Source organism: Palaemon carinicauda, chromosome 20 (assembly GCF_036898095.1).
Source record: "Palaemon carinicauda isolate YSFRI2023 chromosome 20, ASM3689809v2, whole genome shotgun sequence".
NCBI lineage: Eukaryota > Metazoa > Arthropoda > Malacostraca > Decapoda > Palaemonidae > Palaemon > Palaemon carinicauda.
In genome coordinates, this window is record NC_090744.1 from 63461743 (window position 1) to 63471752 (window position 10010).

Sequence of the window (10010 nt, forward strand, 5' to 3'; positions counted from 1 at the left end):
TAATGTCTATAGCTACAGTGGAGGAAGACATAAACTTATCCAAAGACAGTCAAATGATATGTAAAAGGGGTGGTTTCTATTTGCACAAATTTGTTGCCAATCATATTGAAGTTTCAACGGCTATGTGTCCTGATGAAGTTGCTCAATCAGTTAAGAATCTTGATTCGACAAAGGATGTCACTTTAGTTATAGAGTGGGGTACCGAAACACATACATTTAATTTCAATGTCAAAGGCCTTCAAAGGCTTAGTACAAGAATAAATGTTTTAGCCACAATTAGCTCATTTTTGTATCCTCTTGGCATGATATCACCATTCATTCATACAGGTAAGAAAATTCTTCAAACCCTATGTAAGCGAGACCTTGGCTGGGATGATCATATTCCCGAAACTGTTATTACTGATCGGGAATTTTTTTTTTTATCTCAATTACCCATATTGAAACATTTTAAGGTTGAGAGATGTTATAAACCTGTCAATATGACTGTCATAGACTATGAATTGAATAAATATTTCTGATGTTAGTGAGATGGGTTATGGTCAATGCTCATACTTAGGAATGACAGATGCTAAAGGACAAGTACATACTAGATTAATTATGGCTGAATCACTAGTGTTTCCCTTGAAATCTTCCACTATATCTAGGTTAGAACTCACTGCTGCACTAGTATCTGTAAATATGAGTAGTTTCCAAAAAATTTTTTAAAGGTCTATATTAATAATTTTTTTTTTTTTGGTAGATAGTACAATTATTGTTAGATACATAGCTAATCAATCTAAGCAGATTATTTTTTGTCGCTCACAGAGTTGAGGAAATTAGAAATCATAACTTACCTGAACAGTGGAAATATGTTTCCTCAAGGGATATTTATGTCCAAGAGGCATGTCTGTTCATGATCTGACTAGTAACTATATGCAGTGGTATGGACCTGAATTCTTAAAAGATTATAAGGCTAATGAAATCTATGTTCATATAAACTTGCAGAAAAAGATCCAGAATTAAAGAAAGTGTCACTGGAAGCTAACACTGATAACAATTATGCTACCATACTTACCAAACTTAATTACTTCTCAGATTGGACACGTGCTAGAAGGTTATTAGTTCTATTTAATAGGTTTATTGATAAATTGAAACAGGAATCATTATGTTATGAGTATGTTCCTGTGTCTGTAGGAAAACTAATCAATGCAGAAATTACCATGATTAAATTAGTCCAAAGAGAAGCTTTTCAATATGAATATCAGTTATTAAATGTTGGCAATAAAAATATGATAAATGTTTAAGAACATCTAGTAATTTGTACAAGCTTGATCCATTTATTGATAGTGATACCTTACACAAAAGTAATTTTGATGTCCTTGTGAAATATACTGGGATTTTGCCGAAAAATAGTCATATTACAGATTTGTTAATCTGTCACTATCATAATAAAGTACACAATCAGTGTAGAAATTTAACTTTAAATGAAATCAGATCTTGGGGTTACTGGATAATAAGTGGATCATCCTTAAGAGCAAAATATATATCAAAAGGTGGTACATGCCGAAAAACTAGACATGATGCTCTGACACAGAAGATGGCTGATTTGCCAAATGATAGATTAGAAATATTTTGGTCCATTTACAATTAAGGAAGATAGAAAAGATCTCAAAGGCATGGCGCATTATTTATCTGTATATCAGATAGGGCAATGCACATTAAAACAACCCATATTCTTAGTACAGATTCTTTCTTAAAGGCCTATAGGGGATTTGTTTGCAGAAAAGGCCATTGCGCACAACTGCGTCCATATCAAGTTATCAACTTTATTGGTGTAAAAGAAGAGTTTGTAAAGTGCCTCTGAAAAATTAATGTCGAAAATATAAAAAAAAGAATTATTGAAGCACCAATGTGGACTTTCAATATTTAAAATGAACCCTCCTGATCCAAGCCATATGGGTGGTGTCTGGGAGAGACAAATAAGAACTGCTAGAAAATTTTTGAACGTATTATTGTCTAACAATAGTAAAATTTAGATAATTAGTCTTTGAGAACATTTTATGTCTGAAGCAAAAAAATATTGTAAACAAGCTACCATTATCTACAGATAACTTGAATGATCCTTTAAATGCAGAACCTATGACACCAGGTAATTTTGTAAAAGAGGATATATTAAAAAAATAAATAAATAGATATCGTGTATAATATCTTCTTAATTAGTTATGGAAAAGATGGCAAAGAGAATTTTTACAATCTCTACAAACACGCCAAAATGGTTAAAACCTTAAAGAAATGTAGAAATTGATGATATGGATTTAATCAAAGACTATAATCTACCTCGCAATAAGTGGATGTTAGGCCGAGTAGTGTAAACCAAACCAGATGGAACTGGCCATGTTAGAAAAATGAGTGTTATCATCAGATGCGTGGCTTGATGAGAATGGCAAACGCCACAAGACATCCTAAATTCTAGAAAAGGTCCATACACTCAGTTGTAATATTATTAGAAAGTACAACAAGAAAGTCCCCATCAGGGAGGATATAAGAGGTCATTAAGTATGAACCGTATATTTATATTTTATATGGAATATTGTATATCCACCTATATACAGTACAGTAAGCTTTTATTTTGTAGGGTCTCTTATTCATTCCCCAATAGTATAATAATTGATTAAATTGTTATTGCAATTAGGGGAGCCATTGTTACTGTTATAGACATACACAGTTAGATATTTACATATATTTTGAGAAACAGTACTTATAGTATAGCCTACCACATAGAATTAATTGTTTCCCGGTCTGCAGGGTAGAATTAACACAATCAAAACAACTGCTTTCTCAGTTTTAGAAGCAAAGGAATAGCTACCATTAATGTTCTTGTTACTCTTTTGTTTTAGGTGAATACAAGTCCCCTAAATTGTGGTAAGCTTCATTAATTTATGTGAAATATGTATTTATGTAATTTCTGTTATACCAAATGGCATTATATTTTTATATCATAGTATAGCTCTACAGACATTAACCTTAAAGGGTTTTCCTTTTATTTCAGTTATCTCTGTCAATGGCTCATAGTTTTGTTTAGAATACATGATATGACAGACCATGGAATGTTATTTTCCTAATCTGAGTATCCACACAAAACGGAGCTGCAAACATCATACATTATATAATGAACCACCATCACAAAGAATATGTATTTTAAAAGAAAGGGAGCTCTTGCAGCTTTATATGCACCTTCCTTCAATAAGCCAGTTTTATTTAATTTTATTTTTTGCCTTTTCTTTCCATATGGTTTTGATGTATTATGTTGTGATTTGCACTCTTTACGAGAAATGCAGACATGTATTTCCGACGGTATGTTTAGGAATACACATTTTTTCTCCGTTCTAGCACAATGCATAACTTTCATATATTAGAACTAGCTTTTCTGTACAACATAATAGGCAAATCTTCACGGAATATCTAGAATCAAACTATCAGGATCATCATGTGGCATACCTGAAAGAGGTATTAATTAATGGCGAACTCCTCATAAGTAATTCACGGTTATCAATCTTGGCATATTTGAGGCCAATGTTCCTAAAAATCTCATAAAGGGAGGTTTTGCCACCACTTGAAGAAATTTTTTTTCTTTCAGTTCGTGACTTCACGATAACCACCACCATAATGTGGCAAAATTACTTTAGGTAGCAAACAACACAAGTATATATATGCTCCCAAAGGGTGGCAATTACATGAGTCATTCAATGGCTTTATCAAGAAGGTTGACATTGGCATAAAATGATCAAAAAATAACAGTAATAAAAATACAGTTAAAATTAGGGTGTTTCTTGAATTGACGGGAATTTAATAGCGGTTACTATGCAATCTGCATGGAAGAAAAAGAGAGACAGCATTGTTCTCTATTTGTATGTGCACTTCTTGTCGCAAGCTCATTGAATGGTTCTTCTTCCTCACCCATCCCCGAAGCAGACATGGATGCGAAAGAAGGCTACTTGCCTGAGAGAGTTATACTCTTGAGGTACGAAGCTATTAGATGGTCAATGGTGACCCAATCTTCTTTTCCACAAATGTTCAGGAGGAACGGTTTTAGAGTACGATGGCTGACAACAAATGGGTCCATGTATTGGAGTGTAAGCTTTGGCTTTAAAGTGTTGGTGAGCATGAGGACGTGTGTTACAGTGTGTATATCGTCCGGTATGTGCTGCATTGTTGGTAGCTTGTATGTTTAACGAAAAGGGGGTTAATTTTCCCACAACTTGACGTAGGTGCTGAAGATTATTGGAGGAGTTGGGGGTCAAAAAAAAATCCACAAGTACAACACACAAGTCACCGGGTAATATATTTGCTGCTGATACTACTTTCCGAGTAGTCCTCACTCCAAGTAGGTCTAAGGGAAGCTGGGGGAAATCATCTAGACTTGGTATAGTTTGACTTCAGAGCAGCTTTGAAGATAAAATGAAAAAATTCTACCATTTTCTTGGCTGCAGAGTTGTAATGAAATGTTAGGGTAATGAAGAGTGATGCCGAGTAGATACCGTAATAATGTCTGCAATTTAAATATGAAGATGTTACCTCAGTGGGAAGTAATATGCTGTGGGAGGCTATATTTTGCTATTCATCCATAAAGTAAGGCCTTAGTTCATGACTGTATGTTGTATCTTGCATGGAGATGGCTTCAAGATAATGAGTACACCAATCAATGGCTGTGAAAAGAACAACTATGTTAACCTAATGAAAGCAACACAGCGCTGAGTTTAATGAGGTCCCTCACCCAAATTCATTTCTTGATGTACCTGTGAAGATTGGCATGAAGTAGAGACATGGACCTAATCCTTGGGATCCTTAGTAATGCTTTGCTATGTGAACTTAATTTCAATAGATGTGCATTAGATCATCATGATGGGTGTGAGAGGCCATGGATCAATTAAAACGTCTGTCTGTGCATGAAGGAAGGTATTCACGGGTTTCGCCTACGAGTACGCACATAAACAAGAAAGTGGCATTGGAGTTTTAGTAGGAAACATTTTCCCAACAGAAAGACATGCTGAATGTCCTGTAGATTTGGTACTCAGTGTCCTTTCGTTGGGCTTATGCCAAGGCCTTGTCGCGCATTCCTAGTTGGAGGGCAGCCACGTGTTTCCGGGAATAATAATAATAATAATAATAATAATAATAATAATAATAATAATAATAATAATAATAATAATAATAATAATAATAATAATAGTGTTTATTATGGGATTCAGTTGGTCAAACTGAAAATAGAAGAAAATAGAAGAAAGATGTCGGCATTGGCAGGTTGATCAGGGATCAGTGTCAAAGGAAGACATGCACAAGGGGCATGTTGTCCATACAAATGACAAAGGACATGCCCTCAAAGAAGTGACAGAAATGACAGAAAGCCAAATACACTGCCAGTATTTAACATATGGAGGTAAAGTAACTAGATTCTGCATTAGAAAGTTTTCTACTGGAGAGGGCCAATTGGCAGGATGATCCATTGATCATTTGTTCGTGTACTACCCTTACAGCAACGTCAGAGGCTTCAGTGGAGAGTAGGGAAAGTGCATTTGGCATGAGAGAGCAGAAAGTAGTAGTAGTTGATAGAGCTTTATCTGCATTGAAGAAGGCTGCCTCCTGAAAGGGGCCTCTGTGACAAATTAATATATATGTGTATATATTTATATATATCAGCCCTGTATCATATTGATGTATAAGTATATTTGCATATTATCATGAGCATTTCATTTGCTTTATTTTATTGATATAATTACTGTTTATACAGAGGCCGATTTTCCATAGTTTATTTCATGCCAACGTAATTGAACTGTACTATTTGTTGGAAATAATGAAAGTAAATATCTTGTGTGCTTGTTCTGCTGTTACTAGCTAATGCTATTTCCTTTATTTTTATTTGTAATGTATACATTAATCCCTTCACAACAGATGTCACCATGCTATTCATGGATACACATTTGTTTAATAGAATATGGTTTTTTGCGGATCCTTGGAAACAAGCCAAGACGATATCTAAACCTTTGTTTTATGGGAGAAACACAACCGATGGTGCTTCTAGTGCACGTGTTATAAAGTAATTTCTCTCTTCTAGTTTAAGAATGGAGGAGGGGAAGTGTGAGGAGGTTATTATTATTATATTGTGAATATTAATAGTAGGCTATTTAAGATATTTTGCTCAATAGAGCATGTTTGAGCAATATATGCTCCGTTTTGTGATTTATACATTGAAGTTATTAAAGAATTGTCTTATTTTATTTTCACACCTACCAATTACTGAACCTGAGGTGCGATAGCCTCTCTTCCAGATTTCTGAATTTTTCTTGGTGAGTTTTTAGAGGAGGACAAGAGTGGTGGCGATGGCTGGGCAGAACCGGTGATAGCATTATCACCATGCCCTAAGAAATGCTACAGAGCTTTGACAGTTTTAGCATGTGGAATTTTTGTACTGCTCATACCTTCTCAGGGAGGGGGTGGATACCTCAGGCATTATGTGATGACCATAGAATGCCACTTACTTGGCTACAAGGTATACTTGCCGTACGTGACTGGCTGAAATGCTATTCTGCTGCGGGCAATTGAGGATGATGTATAGGTGATGAAAGTGGTCTTCTTTGAAAGAGGATAATACCAGTATGTCATATAAGTAACATACACAGAAGAGGTCACCTAAGATTCCGTCCATGAGTAATTGAAATGTGGCCCCCTTGCATTATGAAGGCTAAAGTAGTAGTAATTTAAAGTATATGTGCTATGTGTGGTGACGGCTATCTTTCCGATGTTTTTCAGGTTCATGGGTCCGTGTTAATAGCTCATTAAGAGGCCAAGAGTAAAAAATACTTTAGCACTGTGAAGGTAGGAGGTAATCTTGGCGATGATGGGGATAGGAGGTCAGTCGAACTCGAGCTGGATGTTGAGATACCTGTAATCCCCACAAGGACATAAGGATTCATCCTTCGTCAAGACGATGTGGATGGGAAATCGCCATGAGTTTGGCACCTTTTGACGAAGGCCCATTACTTTCATTTTGGCAAATGTGTGTTTAGCAGATGTCAAGCAGTGTGGAGACAAAAGTTTGAATCTTGTAAATATATGTCACGATTGTCTTGAAAGGGTACTGAATACTTCTGGGCATAGTTCTGGGCAAAAAATGCCTTGATGCAAAATGAGTAGGTTGGGGGTAGGCAGCCATGGATGTGCAGATGTGGAAAGAGAGATTGCAAAGAGCAGGTAAAAAAGGTGTGGACAGGTTTGAGCTGGCATTGACTAAGCCTTGTCATGCAACGGCAACCAGGAAGTGGAATAGGCGAGAAAATCTGCACTGATGAGAGGCAGTATAACACCAGTAATGATGAGCTTCCACTGGTATAGGGCATACCCAAACAACGCTGTCAGTATCTTGTGACTATTGATGGGTATAACAGATGCATTGCCAGCCACTAGGAGGACATCAGTAGGCTTTAAATGAAGGGTTACCACCCCTAAGAGATAATATGCAGAAGGAAACAGCACACACCAGTATCTGCCAGAAAGCAAACATTATAAACTATATCATACAGAAAGATGAGATTGCCTAATGAAAAGCCCACTGCCTCAGGCGATGGAATACTTAGTTATTTTATCATTGACATCCGGTAGCAAATTTCTTGGTAGAAACCTCAAATCTGGAAGGTGAGGGATGTCATCCAGAGGCTGTTAGGACATTGATTGTGGCGTAGGCTTTGGTTGTCATATTTGGGTGGTTGGTTGCTTTGTTCCTGCCCAGGCATGTCACGAGATGGGTGTTGATGTCCTACAGTATCCTCTTCAGCTTCAATCGGCATTAAATAGTTGTCCCATTTGTCAAGAGTGGACACGTTGATGATGTTCTTTACAGTGGGGAAGTGGCTGTCTGAAAGGGCATTGATTCAAGTCATCAGATCTGTATTGGGAATTGGGTCAACATTGGTTAGGGGGGTTTACACAAGCTCGGCAGTCTTTGTACACAAAGGGCATGAAGTAGGCTTACTTTATGAGAAAAACCATCTACAGGAGGCTGAAGGCTAGCAATAGTGATCATATGACTGACGGCCATCAACGCCTTTTAATCACCTTGTAGTTGTTGAGAGAGCTGAAAAATCTTAGCTTTAAGGGCATCTGGCAACTATGAGTACTGTTCCAGGAGGTATGATTTGAGGGCCTCATAATATATGGAGGTCTCCCTTCACTTGCAAAGCAAAGCTGAGATTTCTGGGAAGGTGTCGTAGAAGATTGCAATGATAATCTGCTTTGCTGCTTAAGTGGGTCATACCCTTGATGCAGAACCGAACCTCGGCACACTGAAACTATGCAAACGCATCTCTACCGGTGAAGGGCAGGGATTTCACTATAGCTGCGTGGACATATGATATTGGGTCGGTGGTGGACATCGTTGAAGGATACAACAGCCGAAGAGGTAAGCTGGGAGGCGGACTGGGTGCTCAAGGCACTTAATAGGTCATCAACGTGACAGGAGTGATTAGGACATAGGATAAGATGAGCTCCTAACTCTCTTTATTTTGTTATACCACCTACATTTACAGGCTCCCAAAGGGTAACAATTGCATCTGTACACTCAGCAGCATTTGTCAGTGAGGTTGACATTGGCATAAAAAAGGATAATTTAAAAACGGTAATTAGAAATTGAGTTGAGATTAGTTCATGTTACAATCAAATACTCTTGTCGTTTAAATTAAGTGAAATCCAATAGCGGTTACTATGTGCGCTGCATGGAAGAAATGGAGACAAAGCACTCTTCTTTATTTATATGTGTTGCTTGTTTTATGTGCATGTTGCAGTCACTATAACCTACATCTATATACCACAAAATATATGCAGATTAGGCAAATTTCATTATCGATAGGAAAGTAAAAGTGACAATATGCAAATTGTCCTACCATTACAAAATTGCAAATAAAAAAAAAGTATGAATTCTGATCAGGTTATTTTACTTCAGTCTGGAATAGGGAGAATAAAATGATATGTTGAAAATATATTGACGTTTCTGAAGTGGCATATCGACTTGCCCTAACGCAAAGAAAAAAAAAAAGTTTGGTAGTATAGGTACTTAGAAAATTCAAGGATATAAATCAGTTGTATTAATATGTGGACATCTAAAGAGGCACCAGAAAGTGTCAAGATAACCGAACACCTCTCCAGGCTTCGGGATCTTGCAACATTTGACCCAACGCTTATTCGCTGGAGGCCATGGAACAAAAGGTAATATAAGACGCCAATATTTGTAAAGTGCGATCGTATGTTACAACATTTTTCTTTCTGCAAAAGATTTGTATAATTTGTTAGTTACAAAAGAAAAAATACCCCCGAGAATATTCTCTCTCTCTCTCTCTCTCTCTCTCTCTCTCTCTCTCTCTCTCTCTCTCTCTCTCTCTCTCTCTCTCTCTCTCTCTCTCTCTTTATAAACTCCGAGCATTAAGTTAAATGTACGTTTTTATATCCGACGTCAATAAGGATAGAGAACGGGAATGGCATTTCATTTTCTAGATAATTGCCAATTGTGTTGGATGATCTATCTCTTGAAACTCATAAGTCAAATACGCATAAAAAATGTGCGATAATGGCAATTTAGTATGAAAATTACCACTATCGACAAATGAACTATATCAAATCAGTCAGGTCTTTCATTTACTTACATCAAGAAAAATTTATTCGTATTTCCCAGTCACGAGACAAAGGGCAATAAATTATTCGATTTTTTTTATCTTTTTTTTTTTTTTTTTTTTTTTTTTTTTGCTGGCCATTCACAGGAGAATACATTTGCAAAGTAATAGTCTGCTGACTCAATATACCGATGTATCAGCACTTATGTTGTCCCATAAAACTGACAATAAATCTAAGGGCGTGAGATTTTCTTAAAAAGCGAAACTAACAAAAAGCGACATTTGGTAAAAAGATTAAATAAATCCAGATCAGGAAAATAATGCTCATTTTTTTTAGAAAACAAATAATGTGAAGGAGCATAAAAATGAAAATAA